This window comes from Ailuropoda melanoleuca, chromosome 14, assembly GCF_002007445.2.
Source record: "Ailuropoda melanoleuca isolate Jingjing chromosome 14, ASM200744v2, whole genome shotgun sequence".
NCBI lineage: Eukaryota > Metazoa > Chordata > Mammalia > Carnivora > Ursidae > Ailuropoda > Ailuropoda melanoleuca.
In genome coordinates this window covers 46,402,693-46,427,722 of record NC_048231.1, presented here as the reverse complement: position 1 = coordinate 46,427,722, position 25,030 = coordinate 46,402,693, and the positions used below count along the sequence as shown (strand labels likewise).

The 25,030-nt window shown below is 44.6% G+C and overlaps 1 protein-coding gene across 9 annotated transcripts in view; it reads left to right on the top strand.

The window, feature by feature from the left end:
- LDLRAD4 (low density lipoprotein receptor class A domain containing 4) overlaps positions 1-25,030 on the top strand; it is a 446,262-nt gene that overhangs the window by 24,410 nt on the left and 396,822 nt on the right. The window contains exon 2 of one of the 9 annotated variants that reach the window (XM_034641963.1): positions 12,394-12,480. The exons of 7 other annotated variants lie outside the window; for them this stretch is intronic. The gene's annotated coding sequence lies outside the window, so the exon portion shown is untranslated. Of the gene's footprint in view, positions 1-12,393; positions 12,481-25,030 lie in introns of those variants that run through there. One more of the 9 variants, XM_034641968.1, reaches the window with a different exon arrangement.

The window sequence follows — 25,030 nt, the reverse complement described above, 5'->3', positions numbered from 1 at the left end:
CCCCGTTAGGTCCAAATTAGCGCTGTCATCTTATTTATCGGGAGAGCAGTGCTGGCCGCTGCTTTGCTTTCTGTCCGTTTTGCTGGGAGCCTCTAGTCTGCTTGTCTGTAGCAGCTCAGCTCTCCCGGTGCACTGGCTCCACCTTTGTGCCTTTGTTCCCACATCCCTCTGTTCTGTATCCCCTATTTGAGTGTGTCTCTGAGCTGTCTTTTATGATAGAAGCACTTAGAGTCTTTGTATCTGATCCCAGCTGATCTTAATTTCCCAGCCAGGCCATGTTTTCTTTGAGAGCCACCTTGCCCTGGGCCAGCCTGATGTGGGGGGCAGGGCCCTCCTGGAGCTGTGCCTGGCCTCTGCCACTTCTGGCTCTTAACCGTTGGGCACGCTACACACTTCTGTAGAATGGGCATGATAACACCTCTCAAACTGTGAGGAGGAAACGAGACCAAATATGGGGACAGCACTTGAGACTTTACACCGGCATCCATCCTTCCATCCTCCCAACTCCGCCTACCTAGCATTTAGTAAACTAAATTGCCAACCGTACATTAAATTAATGCTCCAGTGAAGATTCCCAGTTTTCTCTGTTACCTACCTATGCCTCTCTTTTTGTTATTATGGTAACGAATTACCCTTTGAAATCTTTAAATATTATTTATTGATCCACATGGAGTATATTGTGGTTAATATGATCACTTAAACCTACCCCGCAAGTGTTGCCATCAAAAGTTGTGAGATGGAGCCCCACATCAGACTCTGTGCTGGGCATGGAGCCTGCCTAAGATTCTCTCTCTCCCTCTCCCTCTGCCCCTCCGTGCCCCTCTCTCCCTCTCAAAAAAAAAAAAAAAGTTAAATTTAATAAATATTTAGAAAGTGTATATCATATGTCTCATTAGCAAGTTTGTCAGATGCCCTGGAAGAAAAACAGAAGCACATGAATTACCTGTGTCCCATGGACCTCTCATTTTGGGGGGCTCATTACTTTTTATGCACATGAGATCCTTGGAGAGTATTGTCATCTGTCTCATTTTGGTGGGCCTGCACACTTCATGCGGTGGCGGTGATGAAGGGGTTCCCGAAAGTGGAGCTGTGCCATCGGCAGTGCCATAAGGGGGAGATGTCAAGAAATGCTTTAAAGGGGTGAGCAGTTTGTATGAAGTGTATACACAGGAATGACCCTGATTTTTAGGGACCACGTGTTCCTGGGTTTGGAAGAATACCATGTGTGTCACCCAGTGGGTTCTGGACCTTGTGGAGCGCTGACTATGCCGTGGCCCAACCCCATGGGAGGCATGCTTAATTCCACCCTGGCCCCACCATTAATGAGCTCTCACCCAGTAGTACCAGGTATAATGGGGGAGATTCAAGGTGAGACAGGCAAGTGAGGGGAGAGCTTCTTATTCATGCATTGAATTTAAGCAATATCAGTTTGGGGAGCTGCCTGAAGTTTTTGCTGAGTGTATTCTAGCAGGAAAGGCTACTACTTCTAATTAATATTCACGTAAGACTTTGCCAAATGCATACTATATAGATATTGTTGTAATCCTTGCTTTCCAAACGTGAAAACTGAGACTCAGATAGATTGAGTGACGTACCCAAGTCAACCACGGGCTGGAAGGAGTTGGCTATGTCCCTTATTCCCCATCTTGGACCCCGGCTTTCTAACTTGTGGCTAAGGACTGTGGACGGCAGAGTTTCTCCATACGGGATGAGAGCAAGCTGCATGATCATTTCTGCTTCAAGAGGAGCAAGAGAAGCAATATTCGTTCCCAGGTCACCTGCACAGACTGCAGCTCCTGGCTCCCAGATGTGAGCATGGCCCTTGCCTGTTCCCTCTCTTCTGGGCTTCCGCATCGACTTGCCTGCAGCCCAGTGGGAGGACTAAGGGAACAGGCGTGCCGAGTGAGGAGGTGTGTCCAGCATGTAGTGGGACTCGGGGCTCACAGTACACTGTCGCTGTCATTACTCATTTCTGCAGAGTGGGTTTCTGTCTGGAATTACAAGGCGGGCACTGACAGATGTATAAGGAGACGCTTAAGAGCAAATTAAAAATGCATTGTTAAAAATGGATTCAATGTGTGAACAAAGATTGGCATGAAGGTTGGGTCCTTGTATTTTTAGAGGCTAATTAAAGTGCATGAACAATGATAAATTCAGATAACCCATATCGTCTAAAATCACCATAAAGCGTTCACTAAAGAGCTAATTGCATGGGACGCAGTGCTGGCAGCCCGAGAAGTCCAAGTGGTCTGCCATCAAGTTCCGTCTGCTTTGCCTGTATAGAGATCAAACTGGGCCTCTCGGTCCTGGCCCTGAGCACCTCAGATGTCCAGCACCTGGTGGTGTGCATTCGCCGTGTTTCTGCAGCCCTGAGTTTGGGACACGTGTGGAGTTCTCCCATGGCACTTGTCTAAATCACTCACAGAAATCTGTGATCAGGTTTCTCTAAAGTGCTTCATTGGTGATGGGGAGAGAGGGAGAGAGGTTTATTATTGATGTATGTTCACACACCAAGGCTGTGAAGATTGCTTCCCTTTCTGTGGCCCCTGCCATAATGTAGAATGCAGACACCACAGCACCTCCTGGGTGACTGGACCACAGTTTATTGGCTGGAGTAGGAATTAGGGTGGGCAGGGTTCTGCGTGATCCACGGTGATAGATTTCCCCGTGTTCGTCTGTCTTGGAAAACTGGCCTCCGGAGATGAACTGTGGAGTGAGCTGTGTCAGAGGCTGCCTTCTCCCATTGCAACATTTAGCTGGTTTATTTGAAGGACCTGGTGCTCTGCACTCCTGACGTTCTGTTAGTCACACTTAGAAATGAGAACATATGCACTTAGTAATCTCAGGATTAGTAGTCTTGCAGGTAAATCACAAGATCTGTAACTCAGGATTTTTTAAAAGTTAGGTTAGTTTTGTTCCTGAAAGTCTGTGGTGCCTTTTTAAATTTTTTTTTAAATCTACAAGCACTTAAAAAAATTTCCTAACAGCAAATGTATATTCATTGCACACAGATGCAGTAATGGCGTACTAAGGACAAAAAAGACCAGGGTAAGCTCAAGACCTTTAAACGTCATCATTCAGAACACATCCTTTCTCACCAGACAGTCTGTTAAATTCCAACCTGACTAGCTTTTAGTTGCCAGGAGGTAATAGGTCTTATGGGTTACATTTTCGGGGTAGCTGCAGTATTTTAAAATCCATATCCCTTCCCTTTCTATCACTAAGCCACTGCTTTTTTTTTTTTTAACTGCCCATCAATTACTTTGGAATAACTATAGATTTATGGAAGAGTTGCAAAGAAGACGCAGAGAGTTCCTATCTACCCTTCACCCGGTGTCCCCTAATATTTCCGTTTTGCCTAACCACTGCATACTTACCACATTAACATTGTGATAATTTGATCACATATCAAGTTAACGTTGGTACAGAACTTCTAACTAATACAACAGACTTGATTTGGATTTTACTAGCTTTTCTGCTAAAGTCCTTCTTCTGTTCTTGGATTCCATCCAGTATGCCACATTACATTTAGCCACTGCCCTTTTTTATTCTCTAAACAATTTTATTTTTAACTTTTTACTATGGGGACATTCAGACTCTCTAAAAGTAAAGAACAAGAGAGTGAGTCCACGTTGGTCATCACCCATCCTGAACCATGGTCAGCATATGGCTAATCACATTCTGTCGCCACCAAATCTCACTTCCTGTTGAGTCAGTTTGCCTTCAATGGGTCATTGGGGTCATTGTGACCCTCTCTCAGCAGTGCCCTTCCCACACGTGTACCCGCAGGTCCTCACGTGACCCGAGACCTGCGGGATCTCACCTGGCATGCCCGTGTGTCATCTCGTGGTCCCTTCCTGATGCTCTGGGCTTGCTACTGCAGGCGCTTTTAAATGCAGACTCGGTGTGATCTTTTTCCCGCTTTTTGCCGCAGTTTCCAAAAAGAAAACTCTGCATGTAAGGAATATGGAGTAGGATTTGTTGGGAAAGTCTCTCTGGAGCCTTTATTTGGCACTTGCAGTTTGTGTCTGTTACTCATTGTGACCCAGCATGACCTCAAGAAAAGGTCCATCTTTCTAGAGATATGTGACTGTAAGAGCCAGGCTAGAGGGCAGGATCTCACAGAGCAATGGCTTTACTTCCATATTCCACCTTCCTTTGGTGCCCTGGATCCTTACATCATCACTTGGATGCCAAGGGGTTGAAGAGTTACCCCTTGCTGCAGATATACTCCTTTCTGCTGGCAGAGCTGTCTTTTCTTATGCTTTTCCCCTGTTTTTGGCTGGTGCCAGGCACAGGCACCTCATTAACCTCATTAGGCATTATCTGGTAATTGTTTGTTGAGTGAATGAATGACCACCAGACTACTAATAAATGTGGGTTTAACTGCTAAGCTTCTTCACACCAAGGTGTTAATAGCTGCTAGTGTTTTCAGAACTGACCCCTTGGGATTATTTACATTTTAGGAGATGGTATCATGAGGAACAATTGCTTACTCCAAATTTGGAATTCCTGACCTTTGGCCCCACTGGGGGAGGCTAGGATGCCTTTCTTAGTGGTCTTCAAAACAAGTATGTGGCTTATATGAAAACTCAACTCTGGAAATGGTGCATGTTGAAAAGAATGTTATTTTTGTGGTTGCATAGAGATGATTCAAAGGGGACTTGGGTCTTCCAGTGAGAAACAGGACATGTTGGAAGCCTCCTCATATTGGAACAAGAATAAGTCTCCTTGCTGAACATGAAGTTTTCAGTGAAAAGTGGGTGCCCCTGCTGAAGCTCATGCAAATATGCATTCATTCCGTCCGCAGTTATTTACTGTGTGCACTCTGCCAGGTGCAGTTGGGTTCTGGGGACGCAGTGGAGGGCCACAGCCCTGTGTTGGACCGGGCGATGGACCTTTGATGCACATGAGTCATTGCTAATAATATTATAATTAAGAATAGAAACCCAAGACCGATGACAGGGTTGGCACTGTAGTCATTCCGTTGGAAGTTGGTGGGTCCCCAGCACAGCTTTAGGCACTGGGACTGCTGTCCAGGTGGGTGACAAGGTCCGGCCTCCGTAATTAGTTATCTTCAGAATTCGGAATTCATTACAGGTAGATATTGATGTATTTTTTGTGTACCTGTGACATACAACTGTGACATCGTATCTCTGTGGTGTCACATAGTGTCCTCACGTGAATTAGTCCACACTTCACAGGGTGGAATCTCAGAGATGATGTGTGTGGCAAATATCTGAATTTATATTGTGTAAAGGCTGCTGAAGAATGTGAAGAAGCCAGTGTGAGAAGCTGGGGTGCCATTGGCTGGTAGTACAAGCAAGGCTTACACGAACATTTAGAAGCAGCCTCTTTTGCCATCTTCCTTCTGCTCCCACAGTCATGTCTGCACAAGGGTAGTTGGAACCTGGGTCCTGTTCTATTATAGTACCCGTATAATCTTGTTGGGTTTTTCTTCTGTTTATTTTGTATCTTGGCGTTTTGCTTATTTTCCAAACCACTGGCCGCACCATGAGGCCTCAGAGAACAGATGGCACGAGACAAATGCATGCTCGTGTGGAAGCAGGGGCAGCCAGAGGGTCCAGGGTCCAGGCCTGCCCGCTCTTGGCACACAACCTCTTCCACCCCCACACCCAAGTCTGAGTGATTTCTGCCTGGCCTGGGCTCTGGATGCAGGATCAGACTGCTGGGTGTCCCAGGGGAGCCCCAAGTGGTGGATGCCTTCAGTCCTACTGCACTGAGGTGTGGCGAGGTGCCACAGGGGCAAAGTGGAGGGAGAAGTGTCAGGCATTGCAGCTGCTGAGGACGTCGGGTATGGGCAGCAGGAGCCAGAGCCTCCAGGTGACCGGAGGCAGTCGTCTCGAGGGGAAGCCCATTCTTAGCATGAACGTGCTTAGGCTGTTTACTGAAGTGTGTCATTTACTTCATTTCTTTATAGAGATGTAATAAGAATCTAGGAGGAGTAATATTTTTAAAATCTTTTTTTTTTCTTCTTTCCCCTCACTATTTAATGAAATTTCTAAGCCTGCAGGTAAACTAGCATTAAGATAAGCTAATAAGTCTTTCTAATGACTGATTTAATACCAGCAGGCATGGTTCCTTTTGGGATTGATTATGGCACATGGTGCTAATGGGGGTTAATTTGTAAAGGGAGGTATGGTGTGTATTACCTTATGAATTCTGCACATAAAAGAGGGAGAGAGACAGAGGCAGAATGAAGGAATGTATTCAGCGAAAACAGAAAAAGCTGAAATTCAGAATAGTCTTTTTGATATTAAAGTCCTAATGATCAGGATCTATCATATTTTTATTTCTTTTCTGTAGAAATGGACACAGGCTCTCTTGATTGGGAGCACTTGGCCCTTTACACTCAGGTGTCACTGACCATGAGACCTTTGCGTGAGTTCCTGACAACCTTCTCACAAACTCAGCGAGCTCAGCCCGACCTCACAGAGCTGACTGTAAAGTGGGGAGAATGCAGGGATCAAGCAGTCCTGTGAACAGATGTAGACTTGCTTCTGGGAGAGCTATTGAGGGCAAGCATAAACATGAGAGAGGCTTTCTGGTTTCCTGGGGTTGCTAGGGATTTCTGGAGGGGGGAGCCGGGCAGTGAAGGAGAGGCAGCCCAGAACAGGTGCTCACACGAGAGGCAGGGGAACAGACTCAGCAACTGGGAATGGAAAGTAGCATGGGCTAGGGGTGCAGGTGGTGCAATAAGGGTACCTGCAGGAGGCCTAAGGGTTTTCTCTTCTGAGATTCTGGGCTCTTAGAGGCTTTGGGAGGTCATTGGAGTGTTCAAAGCTGCAGGATGACAAGCTCTGTACTTGGTTGCAGTGTGGAGACTGGCCAGGGTTATGGAAGGTCTCTCCTTGCAGGGCCAAGGGAAGACTGGGTGCGTCAGACAGGGCATGGGATGCTTTGAGCTGCTCACCCGATCTGGGGGCATAGCTGGGTGTACTACTCCAGGTACAGTGTTTGCCCTTGGAGATACATCCAATATTGTGTTTCTGAAAAGCTCCACTGTTAACAAAAGTGGGATTCCATGTGTCTAGGGTCAGGGAAGGCTTTATCATTCAGGTGACATTTGAGCAGGGACCCAAGGGAATGGCACATGTGGGTATTTAAGATGGCTTCTAGGCAGAGAGAACTCTGTGCAGAGGCCTTGAGCAAGGTCATGTGGCTGAAGAGGAGCAGGGGGAGGGGAGAGCGAGATGAGGGAGGCCAGGTGCGCATGTGGGCACATGGTCCTGTAGGGCCTGTAGGACTCTGGTGAAAGGGTGCCATTCCAGATGTGGAGCCGAGCAGTGTCTCAGCTTCGGTCCATGTGGACCTCTTTGGAGTGAAGTGGGGGACAATGTTGGAGGCTGTTACGGTATCAAGTCCCAGGAGATGATGGTTGCCCAGGTCAGGGTGGTACCAGTGGAGAGAATGAGCCAGGGCTTGGAAGGCGGAGTTTTGAGGATTTGGTGAGGGCTGAGAAAGACAAGAGTGCATCAGAGATTTTGGCTGAACAACTGGAGTTGTATTTTACCAGGTTGGGGAAGATTAGGGAAGGAGCAGTTTTGATTGTTATTTTTTATAAGGAGACAGTTGTTTATTATGATGATAACAATAATTGTTATTAGTAGTAGTGGTATTTGGCCTACTTTTATTCCTATGGTTTGTTGTCTTCCTGTTTCTCCCTAACCTTTGTGTACAACAACTTTTTAGAAAACAGCATACCACTTATTTAGGACATTATGAGTGTTAGTCATTGTACAAAAATCAAACGGCATTTCTTTGTCAGAAAGATTCAATTTAAAGCACTTTGATTCCCTGGGGGAAGGGGTGCTGTGTACACAGCAGGTTTTAATGCTGTATTTTTCTATTGAAAATTAGAACAGTGATTATAAATGTTGACACGACTCAGATCCGTGAACTGCGCCGAATCTGGTGGCGGGAACTTGGGGAAGCAAAGTAAATCTGTTTGCTTCCTCTAAGAATATCTTTCTGTATTGGAGGTGTGTCCTACCTAGGTTGGGAGTAGAAATCACTCATCTTTTAAGTTAGAGTCACTTTCCTGGCTCTGTTATCTGAGTTAACCTCCCTGTGATGCTGGTTAGAAATGCAGACTCTCAGCCCTGCTCCTGTCCAACAAATCACAACCTGCCTTTTAAACAAGGTGCCCAGGGGATTCGTGCCCCTTAAAGTTTGAGAAGTACTGAGTGAGAACAATGTTAAGTGTTTCTGAAGCCTAGCTTTGGGGTGGGCATTTCATCAGGGCTGCTGGGTTTCAATCCAGAGCTGGTGTGAACAGGGTCAAGTTACAGAACACTCCCAACAGCCTCTCCAGCAGTCTGGCACCCTTTCTTAGAGACGCCTTTGCAAATGAGACCCCAGGTAAACTGGTATGTGTACTGGCATGCAGTAGAGAGCCTTCTCTTTTCTAAGGAGAGGGTCAAAAGTAGGGGGGGTGAGTGGAGGGGGAAAGCCCAGGTGCCCGGGCATCCCACGCGGCAGGTGCACTTGGTGGGGTGAAAGGAAATTCATATTGCTGAAATGAAATAGCTGTTTGATGCACTTATTTGGAAAACATTGCCCATAGATCTCAGAACTGTTTGTTGCATTTTCCTTAAACATTTCTCTTGTCAGAATGATGAGAAAATTGCCTGTGTGGGAACTCTGAGAAGTGCAAATTTGTTAATACCTCCTTTGACAATGGTTTGTATTCAGAGCTGTTTATGAGCTGTCACAAATCATTTCCCGTTAAAATATGCTGCCGTTAAATCAAGTAGTGGTGGAAGCGTCTGGGAGGCTACGTGCAGCCTCATGGCTCCAGCTCAAGAAGGGCCCAAGCATGGATGCTGTGGGTCTGGTTTTTAAATTGGTGAATTGAATTGTAGAGTGAAAATGGTCTGGTTCCTGTGGAAAAGCTCTGTTTTGGAAATCGTCTCTGTTTTAAGGCTCTTCAGAAGGCTAATATTAAGGCATAGGGGCGCCTGGGTGGCACAGCAGTTAAGCGTCTGTCTTCGGCTCAGGGCGTGATCCTGGCGTTATGGGATCGAGCCCCACATCAGGCTCCTCTGCTATGAGCCTGCTTCTTCCTCTCCCACTCCCCCTGCTGTGTTCCCTCTCTCACTGGCTGTCTCTATCTCTGTCGAATAAATTTAAAAAAAAAAAAAAGAAGGCTAATATTAAGGCATAAGTTTGAGATTCAGCCCTTCTTTCAATGGCGAGCATGGAGAGGAATTCAATGCCTGTCCCTTTGTTCTTTTACAATAGTGTTTGTCAGACCCAGGGGTGGTGCTGTTACCTGTTCTCATCACTGCTAGAACATGGCATGCAGTTGCTTTCCCACTGATGATGGTGAGTTTGCCCTGACCCGTCCACCCTGTGCTTATGGCAGACATTTGCAAGATGGTTGTCTGGGATTCAGAGTGTAGCCTGTGGCCTCAAATTGTGAGAAACTAAATGATCTTGTGGGGTGTTTTATGTTGGTCTGGATGCTTTAGAGCAGTTGTTCTCCACTAGAGGCAATTTTGTCTCCCAGGGGACATTTGAAAATGTTTGGAGACATGTTTGGTTATCATAACTGGGAGGCATGAGGTGCTGCTGGCATCTAGTGTGTAGAGAGCAGGGATCCTGAAGGGTCCTACAATGCACATGACAGGTCCCCCCGCAAAGACTCATCTAACTCCAGTTGTCAGTAGTGCCGAGGTTGAGAAATCCTGCTTCAGAGCTAGAGGTAGTTTTGATAGGTGGATAATGGTGGGTGAAGATTAGAACGTATCTGTTGGCCAGATAGTGGTTAAAAAGATGTCAGATCTTCAGTGTCTGCTTCTATTCCTTTTTCATATGTTTACTTCATAGTCAGAAGAGAAATTCCATCATCCCAAATCCATTTTTTTCTAACCCAGACAGATAGTCCCAAACTGCTGAGCTTCAGATGGCAGGGCCCTTTGTGAGAGGTAGCCCAGCTCCTCTTCTGTGCTTCCAGAACATTTTGCTTGACAGAAGCACCTCTCTAAAGGCATAAAGAGGCTTTTCTTTTTTAAATTCTTGATTTGTCTTAATCAGTGAATCCTATGAAATTCTTTCTCGTTAGCATTAAAATGGAATTTGCTAATAAGATGAAAACGCTGGAAATGTGATACATGTTCTTGAAGATTTTATGGTCACTGAATTTGAATATTTACTTATATTTTGCTTTCATGACTTCAGAGTTCAAGTCTCTAAACAAATGTTTACAATTGACTAGAGAGAAGTCCAGGGGATGGAATAACCTGTCACCTGGGCACTGAAGCCGCAACCCCTTTTCACAATTGCCCTTCCTTCTTTGACCAGGTCCCTTAAAAGCTTTTGTTGTCTGATTACACCTTATAGAAATTTGCAGTTAAGAAATTTCTTGTTTATTAATTCAGTATTTAGGCCAATAGTAGTTCTTTCTAGTTTATTACTAAGGCTGTGGTTCAGTCTTTCATGATGGAGTTCCTCTTTCCTTGGCTAGATGACCAACAAAGGATTATACCAAAACAAGTGGCCTTTTAACTTCTTTAAAATGAAATCTTCCCAGAAAATGCCCTCTCATCGGAACTTGTAATTTAAATTCAGAATGGACTGGTGCTGATGCCATACATAATTGGACCCAGGGCGATGGCGTACCAGTGAGTCCCGGGGCAGGTTATAACTTACCATCTTATGCTCTTTCCAGGATAACAACATGTTCCTCTGTTTTGGAGACTGCTGTCTTCTTGTAACACCTAAACAGCTTCGTGTTTCCTCAATGAAAGGTGAATTTGTGCCTTTTGTGGCTGCCTCCTCGTTTCTTTTTTTTTTTTTTTTTTTTAAGATTTTATTTATTTATTCGACAGAGAGAGAGACAGCCAGCGAGAGAGGGAACACAAGCAGGGGGAGTGGGAGAGGAAGAAGCAGGCTCACGCAGAAGAGCCTGATGTGGGGCTTGATCCCATAAGGCCGGGATCACGCCCTGAGCCGAAGGCAGACGCTTAACCGCTGTGCCACCCAGGCGCCCCTGCCTCCTCATTTCTGATTGACTTTTGGGTAGAGTGAATTTTAATGCTAAAACATCCCACGGTTGTAGCCCTTAGACAGGCACTAAAATACTAAATAAAAGAAACTGCAAGCTTTAGACTGTTTAATTATATAGATTGTTAGATGGTTTTGATTCATTTTCTTCCATTTCTTTCTTTAGGTTGTTTTCTGATTTTGTCTGTTTATATTTCTATCATCTGTATCAACTACCTATACCTATTTCTGCCTATCCACCTGTCTTGCCTTGTCTGTCATATCATTTATCTATCTTTATCATCTCTATTTCTGTCTATCCATCCATTTGTCGATGTATCTATCATTTACGTCTATTTTTACCTATATATTAATTATTCATCTATGCATCATCTGTATCTGTTTATCTGTCATGTCTATCCATCCATCCATCCATCCTACTAATCAAACTCAAGGAGCGTGCATTCTGCCTTCCCCTTAAAGAGGAAAAGGCTGTAATTTATTTTCAGACACTCTTTTAAGAGCGCATACTGCTTTTTATCAGAGGTCATTGCTTTGATTCACTGATTTTCATGTGCCAGCCCCTGTGCTGCAGCTTTGAAAACACACCCTTTGCTGCCTGAGCTTCTTTCTGGCCACAGCAACAAACATGTTCTCTTGTAGCCAGTTGCTCCCCTTGACACAGTACCTTCTCTGGCTTTTCAGAAGCCCTTTCTGGAGCTCGGAAGCCTTTCTTTGCCCCAGGAACCTAACTGGAAAAGATTGTCTTTTATGTAGTGTCATAAACAGCTGAAATGTAGGATAGCACCTTGCAAATCTTTCTCTATAATCTGTTTTGAGGCATAGCTGAGTAGTATTGGTTTTCCATGAACCTGACTAAATTTGTTCATGTTTGGGGTGAATGGGGGCACACGACAATTAGTGGGGAATGGTGAGATTCTAAAGTGTAGTATTTCTGTGACTCAGCCAATTATTTCCTTTTTCATATTGTGTTATTTGTTGTTGCTATTCTTTCTCCTACCATTTCCTTCTCTCCTTGCAGATGAATTTTTTTCTGGGACTTTCCTTGTCTTTTTAGACCTCTGTCTCATAGACACGGTAGTCATCCGTACCCATCTGACCAAGTTCATCACCACTGAATGTAGCCCATTTTGAGGACAGTATAGCAGCTGGAAATATCCCTAGACTGGATTGAAATGTGCCTCCTCATGGCCTCCTCTGGCCGTGGTTAAGAGCAGGGTTTGCTTTTCCTCCATGTTGGCAGATATTTGAAGACGCTTCTGATACCCATCTGATCCTCGTCTTCTGGGCTGGATGGGCCAGCTTGCTTTCACCGCGCCTTCTCTGGTAGTGTATTGACTGTCCCTCTGTGTTCTTTCTTTATAGATGAGGGCGTGCTCACCAAATGGCAATAGGAGTTTTTCCAGAGCCCAGCTACAACGCACTGTGACTTAGAGTGGCAGGCTTGGTGAGGTGAGCAGAGCACTGGCCGGGAGGAGATGCTGGGGGCATTTAGTTCTGGTGCCAGTGAACAGCAAAACTCTGCCCCAGCATTCTCATTTACTGGTGGAAAAACAGATCCGTGGGTTCTTGCTGTTCTGCTTACTACATGATAGATTTTCTTCATATTGTTTACCAAGAAAGAATGTGGTTTTGCAGCCAAGGACTTGGATTCCTGGTTCTTGGTGAACAGTTGTTAGAGCGCTCCGAGTCTCTTCATTTATAGAAAGACAGCTTCAAGAAAATGCTCTGCCTGGGACAGGGTGGATTTCAGTAAGTGTTTGTAAAAATCCCAGTTCGATTCAAGCTATGGGCTAAGAATCCTTGCTGTTGGTTTCAGCCTCTGACCTTCAGAACTTTTGGGGATTGTTTGGGCAGCTGTAGCCCAAAGGCAAGACTGATTAGGGCCCCAGAGCTCGTGAGAAGCCCACCCAGGAAATTAACCGGTGGGTGAGAATTTAGGCAGTATTGTTAGAAAGTACAGGATTTCTGTCCTGCTTTTGAATTTCAGAGACCAGCTCCAGGATTTTCAGAGACCCCATCTATACTGAAGACTGCCAAGACTTATGGCTTAGTAGGCTAGCGGTGTCGTTCCAGGCCTCTGCGTGAAACCTGTGCTATGCATTAGGAAGGGGATGATGGTGGGGGCCGTGGAGGCAGGAGTGCACATGCAGTCGGGTGTGGGAGAGAGCAAGGGGAAGTCAGGAAAAGGGGATGATGCCATGGGGGCAGTGCGACCCACGGGGAGTTGGGTATGTGGGAACTGAAGTCTGAACGGTGCTGCGCTCTGCACTCCTGAGCACCGTGGGCCAGCCTTCATCTCTGCTCTCACTGATCTCACAGTAGCCTGGCGAGGCCAGCAAGGGCAGCAGGAGAAGGACCCAGGCTCATGGAGGCAGGAGCTGGCCAGGAGAGAGGGGGTGACATGTGGTGGTACCTTATCCCACTTTGCCAGTTCAAATCCTAGCTCTGCCCAGTCCTAGCTGTATGATCTTGGATGATTGACTCACACTGCCTGTGCCTCATTTTCCCCATCTATAAAAGGAAGATTCTGGTAATAGCATTACCTACCTCATAGAGTTCTTATAAAGATTTTGAGTTAATAACATCAAGTGCTTAAAACATGGCTGACCTGTCCTCAGTGTTAGGATTGTTTAAGTGAGGACACTGGTCCACCTGAGGGCATTACCTCTCTTTCTCTCAGAAGGTCATTACTGAGTTATAGCCGAACTTCACCTTCTCCTGTGTTGGTAATCTTATTTAAGGAAGTACAGTCAGCGTGACTTTAGAATTTTTGGGGTGGGGGCTGTAATAAATAACTCTGGAGTAAGTCTGTAAGGTGGTTGTTGCATGCAGGACACCCCAGCGAGGAGTCTGTAGGATGCTATGATGGAATCAGGGAGGGGCACGTGACCCCGTCCCTCCTGTGGTGGATCAGACCCCGTTCCTCCCTTTCCAGGCTGGCTGCTGTTGGTTGGATGCCATTTCAAAGTGTGGCGGTGGGAGGGGGACAAAAGTGGCTGTCAGTGGCTCTGTACAACTAAGGACCACAGGACCTGACAGTCCTGCCAGACGGCTCCTCTGTGTTAAGTGGCCAAAGGAAGGATGGGGCCTGGAGATGGAGACATTGGACGGCTTCCCGGCTCCCTGGAGTCACATCTTCACAGTGGGCCTTGTTGCTTTTTAAAAAGAGAATATCCAGAACATTAGACACATACATATTTAACAATAAGTGTAAAAACATTTTATAAACCCAGAAATTATTTTTGAAACATTTGCCACCATTCAATTATACAGCATCCTTTATGAGTATAGTTAATTAAGAATGGCCTTTTTTTCCCCATAACTATCTCCAGCCCAGTGACTTAAGGTAAATACCGTTCTTGGGCAGAGAAACCTTTAACATGTGTTTTGTATTAGGCACTGTACTGTGTTTCCTTTCTATTCAAAATTGTGATGAGCGTTAAGCAGTGTTTCATACTTTCCTCAGCAAATGGCTGTTCTTTGGATTGTGTGAAGTAATTTCTCTATAGCCCTTCCCTTCTTCCAAGACTTTGAATCTGGATTGATTTTTGTTTATAAAGCTTTCCAAGATGCATTACCGAAAAAAATAGTTGAAGAATGTATCTGAAGAAAGCACATGGATGCATTTCACAACTGTGCTGTTTTATAAAAGCATTTAAATACAATCTTCCTGAATCTGGAAGCCTCCAAGCTGGCTTATAAAAACAGACTTGAGTGTTTCAAGGTTGAGGCAGACATTGGCACATTTACATGTACAATGATAATAAGAGATCTCTTTTCTGTCCCCTGATTTAAAGCTGGTTACCCAGGCCAGAAACCTGGACTTGTTCTGGCTCCCCACCTTCCTGTCTGCAGATTCAACCTCTGTATCACCAAGTGCTGTGATTTTACTTCTGAGTATTTTTTCACATGGTTTTTCCCGTTCCTGCTTGTAGTTACTGCATTGGATTCTTAGTGCTTCGTGTGTAGAGTTCTTTAACCTCCTCTGGACAAATTGCTCTCTGCCTTTGACCTCTGGTGTTCTCTCCCCTTCTCCTCTGTTCTCACCTGTGTTTTGAAGCAGAGGGTCGCAGACTTGGTGAGTGTCAGAATCACCTGGAGGGCCCTTTAAAATGCAGTTTCTGATTTGGTAGGAGTGGAGCCTGAGACTTTGCATTTCTCACGTCTTCCCAGGGATGCCGATGCCCCTGCTCTGGGACCCCCTCTGAGAACCAGCGCTCTAGTTACCTGGCCCGCGCAACTGACGTGTCACTGCCTTGCTTCAAAAGGCAAGGGCTGGGCTTGCCTGTGTGGTCATGGGTCACAGTGGCCTGGTCTGGTCTCTGTCTCCGGGTGCTTCTCCCACTGCTGCTCCCTGTTTCACCCCATTTCTCTAGTTGGACACTTTGTAGACCTCCTTCCTGGCTCTTCTGCCTGGAATGCCGCCCTCCTCTGTTGTGAAGCATGGATGTCAGTGGGAGAGGTGAGTACTTTTCTGGGCTCATCTTAACTTGTTAAAATGAATAACAGGAATGAATTGTTCCATGGCACTCAGAAGCAAGGCATGCCCCATCTCTGTTTTTCTAGAGTGATTAGAGCTCATTTGAGCCCTGACTCACCAAGAAAAGTAAGATGGCTTCTATCAGTCATTGGTGGTGCGGTGCGTACCTCAGGACTTGTCGTTCATCCCCCTCCCGCCCTCTTCATTGGTGCCGGGTCCTGTTTGCTTGGCACTCAGGCAAGGTAGGGGGTGCCCTGGTGCCAATCCTGGGGAGCCTGCTCTTTCTGTCTCCATCCCTTTCTCCTCTGCTCCCCCAGCCACCTGTCTCACTCTTTCACACATCAGTTTAATTTGGGTTTAGACCTGTTTTTCAAATGTTGGTATGTTTAAGAATTTTAAGGGGGAACTTGTTAAAAATGCAGATTCCCACAACTCCACCCTAAGAGATTATGACTCAGGAACAGAGGTGGTGCCCAGGGGTATGTGCGGTAATAAGAATGTCAGGCACTTTTGTAGTTGTCCTGTAGGTCATGGACTGAGTAGCACTTGCCCTGACCCGTCCCGCCTTCTCCCCAAAGGCCCAGAAACACAAAAGGCCATTTTGGTACAAATAGTTAAGTCATTTGGCTACCCAGCTTGAGATTCAGGACTGGACCATGGACTCCTTGAGGTCAGGGGACATGCCGTACTCTTCCTGCACAAAGGCCCCCCCCGCCCCCGGACTCGAGACCGAGGCACGCAGGCAGTCTTAGAGACAAGTACACACCACAGACCTAGGGAGGCACCAGACTCATGGTTTTGCTTTTTGTTTTCTTTCTGGCATGATGCTCCCATGTCCAGAGGTGGGGAGGGTGTTTTCCACTGGCTGTCTTCTCCAGTTCTGGGCATGGCTGAGAATGAGTTGCTTTTTAATTGGCAAAATGATCATCTCAGATCAAAGGAAAGCTGCTGAAGTGGCTGGCATTCCTATTGGGATGGCAGCCGGTGATAGCTTTTACGTGGAAGGAAGGGAGCTGCTTTGAAGTGAGCCCAGCTCTGACGTCCTGGCTGGACTCCTGCTCTTGTCCCTGGAGCCCTGTCCCCACCCCACCCCTTGGAGTTGCCTTCAGGGTGTTAGCTACAGTTTTCATCACAACCTCAAAGGGTGGTGAGTCACTGACTTGGTATAGAATTGAAATGAACAAATTCTGAGTAAGAGCAGTTCTAAGAGTTGCAATTTTTATGTTCCAGTGAGATTGAAAATCGTGTTAACTGAACGATAGCCCTACTTTCCCATGGAATCTCTTCCTGTAATAACATCATTGTCTGAGTTCTGGGCTAGCTCTTGGCTAGATTCAAAAGGGGATCTTTGGCAAGGTGGGAGGCTGATAAAAATGTTCTCAGATGGCAATCCGAATTATGAAGACTTCTAAAGTCATTGTGTAGCAGTCTTCAGTTATACCTGTATTTGCAAGAGGTATAACTGGGCTATACCACTTTTACTTGAAAGGTTTAAATAATTAACTGTATGGGAAACATTCACTGCACGTGATAGTATAGAGTCATGCACTTTTAAATTGTCAGAGAAATGTTTGGTACTTTTGAAAACAATGCTTGCCGTGACTAGAGGCGCACGGGTGTTTGTGTTGTTTTCGGTGTGTGTACACGGACGGGCCCGCAACATGAACAGTTAGCAGGAGAGCGGTCTGTCTTGTTTTGAAACCAGCACACCACTTCCACCTGTTACATGTCGTGGTGGGATTTGAGAAGAACGAGGACAGTTTTCCCAGGTTTGGGAAGTGTTCCAGGGGCATAGCCTGTGCGTGCTCACTCGCTTTCTACAGTAACCTGTGCAGCAACTGTGCTTGAAACAAGCGGGCTGTTCTCACTCGCATCCGGCACCTGCATCGCACAGCTTAAGATGAACACGCCCCCGGCAGGTGTAGCGTGCAGCTCGGTGGCTTGTTCCTTCTCACCATTTGCTTCCCTGGGAGTTGGAAGCAGAAGTAATGGAAGCTCCCTCAGACTGGTGTGGCGGAGACCACCCACTCGCTGGCACTGCCCAGCATTGCCCAGCCGCTTTCCTGAGGCTCATGGTAACAGGTAACAGGTTGTCTTGCCGGGAGAACTAATGCAGACTGTGAGTCCCTAACTGTCCCTTCTGAGCTTTGATTCAAGTAACGTGCACACCAGTGCATTCTTTCATCAAACTTTCTTGTGCTTTTCAAGATGTGCGTAGAGAGAGATTTTCCTAAGGCTAATACCACTTTTCTATACTGATTTCCTTCATTTTCATGTCACATACCAGAGTATTTTGTATCTGTGTTGTTGGGTTGCAGACAGTGCTGACTCTCCGCCTTTCCCTGTGAGTCCCTTCTCTTTCTGGTGCTTCAGTGTTCTCCTTCACCCTCATCTCCCATTTGGACCATTTCCTCTTGCGTTCACCTCTTGACTTTGACCGTTCTCCTTTCCCCTCTTCCCTCCTGTCCTGGCAAGCCGTGGTAATTGGGACGTTGGCTGATCACATTGTGTGTTAAGTTCTTGTGGTTGTGATTATTTTCCTCTTCACAAAAATTCCAGTTATTTGAATTTCCCAGCTGTTTGGATTTTGGCTAAGTGGGACTTACTTCATCTGAGGATCTGAAAACATGGTGCGCATTGGTCTTGACATGCATATCTGAGTTTGCTGTTGAAGACATCGGGGGGAGATATTTTAATAAGTCAGCAGATGCTTTCAAAACTGCTCCTCTGTCTAGTACTTACCTGGAGCAAACGGCATACATCCTGCCCCTAGCTTGATTTTCCCCTGTAATGTAACCTTGCTTCACCAGAGTTACTTCATGCTTTCCCCTTTTAAGTGTCCCTTTGTTTACCTATGTCACGGATTTTAGATTTTGCTGCTTTCTTAAAGGCTGAAGCAGTGCACAAAGTAAAACCCTAAAATTTTTAGAAGGTCTATAGCATTATATTGTAAATGTGTAAAAATTCTTAACAAAGTTGGTGGTTTGGAAGGATTTCCATGAGAACTCGTTCAGCAAAAAGGTAGTAAATTCCTTAAAATAACTAAACTTTGGCTTATAACGAGGTCATTGTTTGGCAGTGTCCACATTTTAAAAACTTTCCAAAGCTAAGGGAGGAAATGATTCTGAGACAATGTAGCAATATGAAAAATAAAGGCAATAAATTAATATTTGCATTATTTGCCAACCACTGCCTTCCTTTCTTCCAACTTTTTACCTCCCATTCTGAATAAATTGGACCATGTGAAGAACTAGATTAAATTTACCTTTTTTTTTTTTTTGATTGAAATTGGTTTTGCAGAAGTGGAAATTTGGCCGCAAGTATGGAAAGTAGCAAATCAGTTTACAGTGTTCTGTGCTTCTTAGTTTAATGAAACCCACAAGAATGAGGAAAGACTGCATGGCTTCAAATAAGAGAAGGCTGTACTAGTGTAAGCTTTTTTCCTTTTCTGGAATTTTATTTTTACTCTTATTAATTCAGTAACATGTAGAACAGCATGTCCAAACTTTAGTTCGTTAACAGTGACCTCCAAATGGGTAGAATTTAAACTCCCGCTTGTTACTTTTTGATGATCTGATGGAGAAAATGCTGGGAAATATTTTCTAAGAATGGTGTAAAATGAAGAGGAATATGGTAATTTAAAAACAACAACAACAGGGGTGCCTGGCTGGCTCAGTCTGTAGAGCGTGAGACCCTTGGTCTTGGGGTTGTTGAGTTCAAGCCCCACGTTGGGTGTAGAGATTACTTAAAAATAAAATCTTTAAAAAAATAACAAAAATAAAAACTACAACAACTGTGAACTATGGAGTATAAGCAATTGGCTGATGATGGTTTTTACACTCAGACATTGTGTTCAGAGCTTGACCTCTAATGAGTAGTAGAAGCGTGTGTCTAATTTCAATTAAAGTGACCAGTTGACACGGAATATTGGGAGCATCTGTGTTCCTTTCAGATATAATAGGGTAGGTGGTGGGTGCTTGGATGGCTCAGTTGGTTAAGCATCTGACTCTTGATTTTGGCTCAGGTCATGATCTCACGGTTGTGATTGGGCCCTGCATCGGGCTCCATGCTGGGTGTGGAACCTGCTTAAGATTCTCTCTCTCTGTCTCTCTCCATCCCTATGCACCGCCCCTCAACGCCACTCTCTGTCTCTAAAAAAAAGTGGGGGAGGAGGTGGACTTTTTTTTTTTTGAATGATGATTTTCATTGTCAATATATGTGTTTTCCAGCCAGCTGAAGCTCTAGCAATCTGTTCGACATAGCTAACTTTTAGCATATCCAAGTTGATAGTATATGAGTTGTGGTGTCCAAATGTAGTATCTCTTGATTGGATGGGGGCCCCCAAATGTGGGGTGACGATAGGGTGGAAGCCAGTGGTGCAGGTTGTGAAAAAATTCACCAGAGGCAGAATAAAGGAGATAGAAGTTTATTGAATACACCACAAGAGATCAGTAGTGAGGACAGCAGAGGAGAGGCTGTCTGCAGTGAGGTAGTGGGTGAGGTAAAGGGGGAAGAAGAGAAGGTATGGTGATGTATGGAATACTCCCTTTTTTGGTAACTGTGCCTAGTTGTAAGTAGCCCATTTGTCAGTTAGAGCCTATGGATATTTTGATGGGACTTTTCTACATGACATTGCTCAAGCCTTTTTGCCTGAAAGTGGCCTCCACATGAGTTACTTCCAAATAGGTGTTGTCTGTTCATCTGTGGACATCCTATAGATTTTTGAAGGAGCCTGGACCTGCTTTCCAAGTCAGTTTCCTCTGTGTAGTTCTTTTACTCCCTCACGTAGGTGCTGTCCTCCAGTCTTCCCAGATGGCCTTTTCCATGACCACCATCGATGAGTTGCCATCAGCGGAAGCCCACATTGATGTGCTTGTGGCTGTCACCAGAACACCCACCTTCGCAGCAGGTGCTGTCTGCTGAGGTGTTTGCTGTGAATTTGAACACGCATTTTTAGGGGGTGCTAGGGAGGGCTACCTTGATCTGTAAATGACTCAGTGCTGTCTAGTGCTTTGTTACTGGACCACCGCACTGGCATCCCCTGGGAGCTTGTTAGAAATGAAGACTCTTGGGGCTCACTGCAGACCTGCTGAGTCTGATTCTGCCCTACTCTCAAATGCAAAATAGTGCTTCTACTGGTCCTATTTTAATGACCATTTACAAGTTTATCAAAGCACTGGAAGCCAAAGGCAAAGATCCTTTAGCAGTAGAATCCTTTCACTAAGTTATTTCAGAATACTGGAGACTTTATTTGACAAGTTCAGGCACAGGTAGTGCGGATGGGTTGAGTTCTGTTTGGCTGCAGCAGAGAACACTTAGTTCTTTTCTGCCTTCTGGTTATTCCACAAGTCTCGCAGGGCTGTGCTGTGAAGGACCGTCCTTCAGGACGCTCTAAAGCTTTCCTAGTGGACTAGAGCTTGCTCATCTCTGCAGGTTGAGAGGGAAGGTGGACAAAGTAGGGGACAGGTGATGTGATAAATTTGAGGTTATTAATTAATAGTTAACTGGTTAAGTGCCTTGACTAGTGTTTTAGAACTGCAGGTCACAACTCCTTGTCAGGTCATGAAATCATTTTAGTGGATCACAACCAGCACTCAAAAGGTGGTGTGCAATAGAAGAGAAGATGGAATATAATTCACAACTATAAGCCTAAGTATTTTTAGAAACTTTATTATTTTTTTTTGTTTTTAGAAACTCTAGAAAAGTTGTATATGTGGGATGCATATGTATATAGAGATATTTAATGTCACAACTCAGTATATGTGTATGTGTATACATATGTATGCATTTTCACATGTATGCATTTTCACATATATATTTATGTATGTACATACATATATATATTGCACGTGTTCAGAGTGTTTGAAAGTCCAAAATGACTAGTATCACAGGTGAGTTACAGAGGAAGTATTAAGGAGATATAATCTATGTAGTTTAATAGAGGAGAAAGACCAAGCATTGGTGTTTATAACTGTCTTAGTTTACCAAAATGACAAATACATATCTGGATATCAATGAACAGTAAACATTCTGCCATTTAGAAATATTAGGAAATATAGGGTGTTAAGATTTTAAACCATTATAGTTATTATAGAGCTATTATATGCCACTGATAGATTTAAATATTTAGAATCTAATGAGGTATAATCAGGACAAGATGAATCTTGGACTTCATTTGATTTTCACTGCTGATTTACACAACTTTAGGATCTTCTGTATTTTTGATGTTCTTCTGGTAAACATTCAGGATCTATACGTAAGTAAAGGATGGCGAGGTATCCTTTGAGCCCACTGAGTGCTCATTTCCAGGTTCCCATGTGAGGCTTGCAATGTACTCTTTTTTTTTTTTAAAGATTTTATTTATTTATTTGACAGAGATAGAGACAGCCAGCGAGAGAGGGAACACAAGCAGGGGGAGTGGGAGAGGAAGAAGCAGGCTCATAGCAGAGCAGCCTGATGTGGGGCTCGATCCCATAATGCTGGGATCACGCCCTGAGCCGAAGGCAGACGCTTAACCGCTGTGCCACCCAGGCGCCCCTGCAATGTACTCTTGATTACTTAGTCTACTGAAGAAGACCTTAGCTACCATTGAAGGTTGAGGAGTCTAGTTTTATTTATTTATTTATTTCCCCCCTCTTTTCAACCTTCTTCCTGTTCTTATGTCTTTAGCATCTGGCACACGGCTTGGCATATTTAGCATCTGGTAAGTCCTTGTTGAATGAATGCATGACTCTTTCAATAACTCCTCATTATTCTTGAGTTAATGCCAAGTCCTTACAATTGCCTACAAGCTCTTGGGACCCCCACTGCCTCTTTGACCTCATCTCCTGATACGTTTGCCCTCATTCACTTTGTCCAGCCATGTTGCTTCTTCGTTCCTGGACCCCCTCCCTGAAATGCTTTTTCTCAAACATCCGTGTGTTCAACCCCCCTGCTTTCTCCTAGCCTTGGCTCTGATACTTTCCTTCTCAGGGAGCATTCTCTGGCACTGCTTCCTTCTGGCCGTAGTGTCTGTCCTCCGCTCTGCTCTGCACTTGCCTTTGTACATGACTCTTACCATTTTTGAGCAAACTTCTCAATTTACCTGTTGAGTAGTTTTATTGTTGAACTCTACACCCTTGTTCTGCTCACTGATGTGCCCAACTGCCTGGAATCGTGCCTGGAACTTCATATAGCCTTCCAGCGGATTGCATGGTTGAGTGAGTTTGAGTGTGGAGTTTGACATACTTGGGTTTTTTCTTACTACCTCACATGACTTGGTGACTTCTTTGGTCTGTTCCTGGCATTTATCATCACCCCCTCACAGTGCTAGGGATTTAGTATGTTGAAACAGCTTTCTACAAAGAGTTGGGTCCATATGTAATGTTAAATATTAATAGAGGTCAATAAAATATTGATATCAATTTTTATCTTTGCCATGTGAAAACAAGTCTTGACATTTAATTATAAAAGCACAGACTTATTTATGTTTGTCCTATTTTCCATACTAAATTTTAGAATTTCAGAGAAATAACAACTTAGGTTCTTTTTATTTTCTGATAGTATGTGGTAGAAAATTTGGGACATAATGGGTCTCCGAGAACATTGCTGCCGCACCAGCCTGGGATTGAGTCTGCTGTGGCTCCTGAGAAGTCCTGACTGTGGCCACTCACTGTGCCAGTCTTGGGGGTCAGGACTCTCATGTGCCAGCCCGGTTCCACAGTATCCACATTTGTTTCTGCCTGTGGAGTGTTCATGGGAAGTGACCAAAAGGGTCTGAAAAAAGTGTGCTTATTGGTGAATGACTTGTTGGTATTTCCAAACAGACTCATAAAGTCTGGGTTTGAAGATAATATTACAACAAAAATACACCTTAGTTTTCAAAGGCATTCCCAAGAATAAAACATATTGGTTTTTTGATACGTCACTTTGCTTTCTTTCTTATTATAACCATTTGTTTTGATTGCTCTGTGGATCTGGTTGTAGGATGGAATAGGGTTCAACTCTTAGCTTTGCCTCTTAATAGCTGTATGACCCTAGGCAAATCACCCAAATTCTCTAGACTCTGGCTGTCTCATCTGTTAACTGAGGATACTAATTACATCCATACAAGGTTGCTGTGAGCATTAAATGAGTTACATAAGGTGCCTTGCAAATGAGGCACTGAGCAAAGATTAAATGAATGTTAGCTTTATTGTTATTGTTACTATTATTGCCTAGAAATGAATGACCAAGATGCCTGAGTGTATTTATCTGCTTGATTTCTTCTTGTTGTGATTAATTAAGTGTCCAACAGGAGGTCAAAAAAAGCAGAGAACGGAATACTTGGACCAGAGCTCAGAATCCTGGGTATGCAGGGCTGTTTCTTGAAGTAGGCCTTGTCTTGCTGTCAGGAATATTGAAACCCCAAGGCCCAATGCTGTGTGGTAGGATATGTGGGTCATTTGGACATTTATCTTTATAATGCCAGTGGCAGTTGTTCTTTCTTATAAAGTAGGCTCTGTGATAAGCAGATGCCATTGGTATGGTGGGGGAGGCAAGAGGCCCAGGTCTTTGCCCCTGGGACCTGACCCACCTGCAGACTTGGTCAACACTCTTCACCTCCATGTTCCATGATTTCTTCCTCACTTGTACAAAGGGACAAGGCTTGAGCTCATTAAGTGTGAGACCTTGTAAGATGTGAAAGGTGGAAGTTTGCCTCAAGTCTTCCTCTGAGGCTGCTATTCTGGGGAATGCCAGATATGGAGATTCGGGTATGGTTGAGGGGTGCAGGGAAGGAAGTAGATTGTATTAAAAAACCCCAGAAAATATGAGATCTATCCTTAGAAAATGTGAGACTTGTTCTTAAGAGTTGGTATTCTCATGGGGGAGTATGGAGTATACATGAGAGAGGGTATGTGCAGATAGCCCAGGAATGCTGGAAACTGAATGAGGAGGACTGTAGAGGGTAAGGTAAACCAGGAGGACTGTTGGGAAGAGGTACTTCTGTTGTGAGTCCTATGTATTAGCAACCGGTTTTCTCTGATCAGAAACATTGCTGCTCTTTATATCATTTGACTATATTGATATTTACGATCAGTTACTAAGGTCCCTACTGCCTTTCGAAGTCTCTGCAGTGACCTGTAAGGTATATAACCTTATCTTCATTTGTTAGCTGTTGTGTCTTAGAGATGAGGTGATTTCCCCGGGGTCAGGCGGGCAGTAAGTGGTGGATCTGGATTTGAACCCAGGGTAGGCTGTGCATTTGGCTCTTTTTCTCCGCCAGTTCACTTGCTCATGGAGTTCCTGCCATAGTGACTGAGTGTTTGATTCCCTTTTTGGCTTGTAACATATGGTAGCATCTAGATTTGGATGTGTGCTAATATGCTTTAAAGAGTATGGTTTGACCCTGAGAACTCCTTCCAGGATGCCTAAGAAATGAGACAGTACTTTATTGCTTGAGAAGCAAAAAAAGGATCACGATGTCCCAGTCACTGTCAAATTTTTCATTACTTTCAAGTATTTTGTGATCCTTTGTGAAGGTGTTGGTCTTAGAGTTCC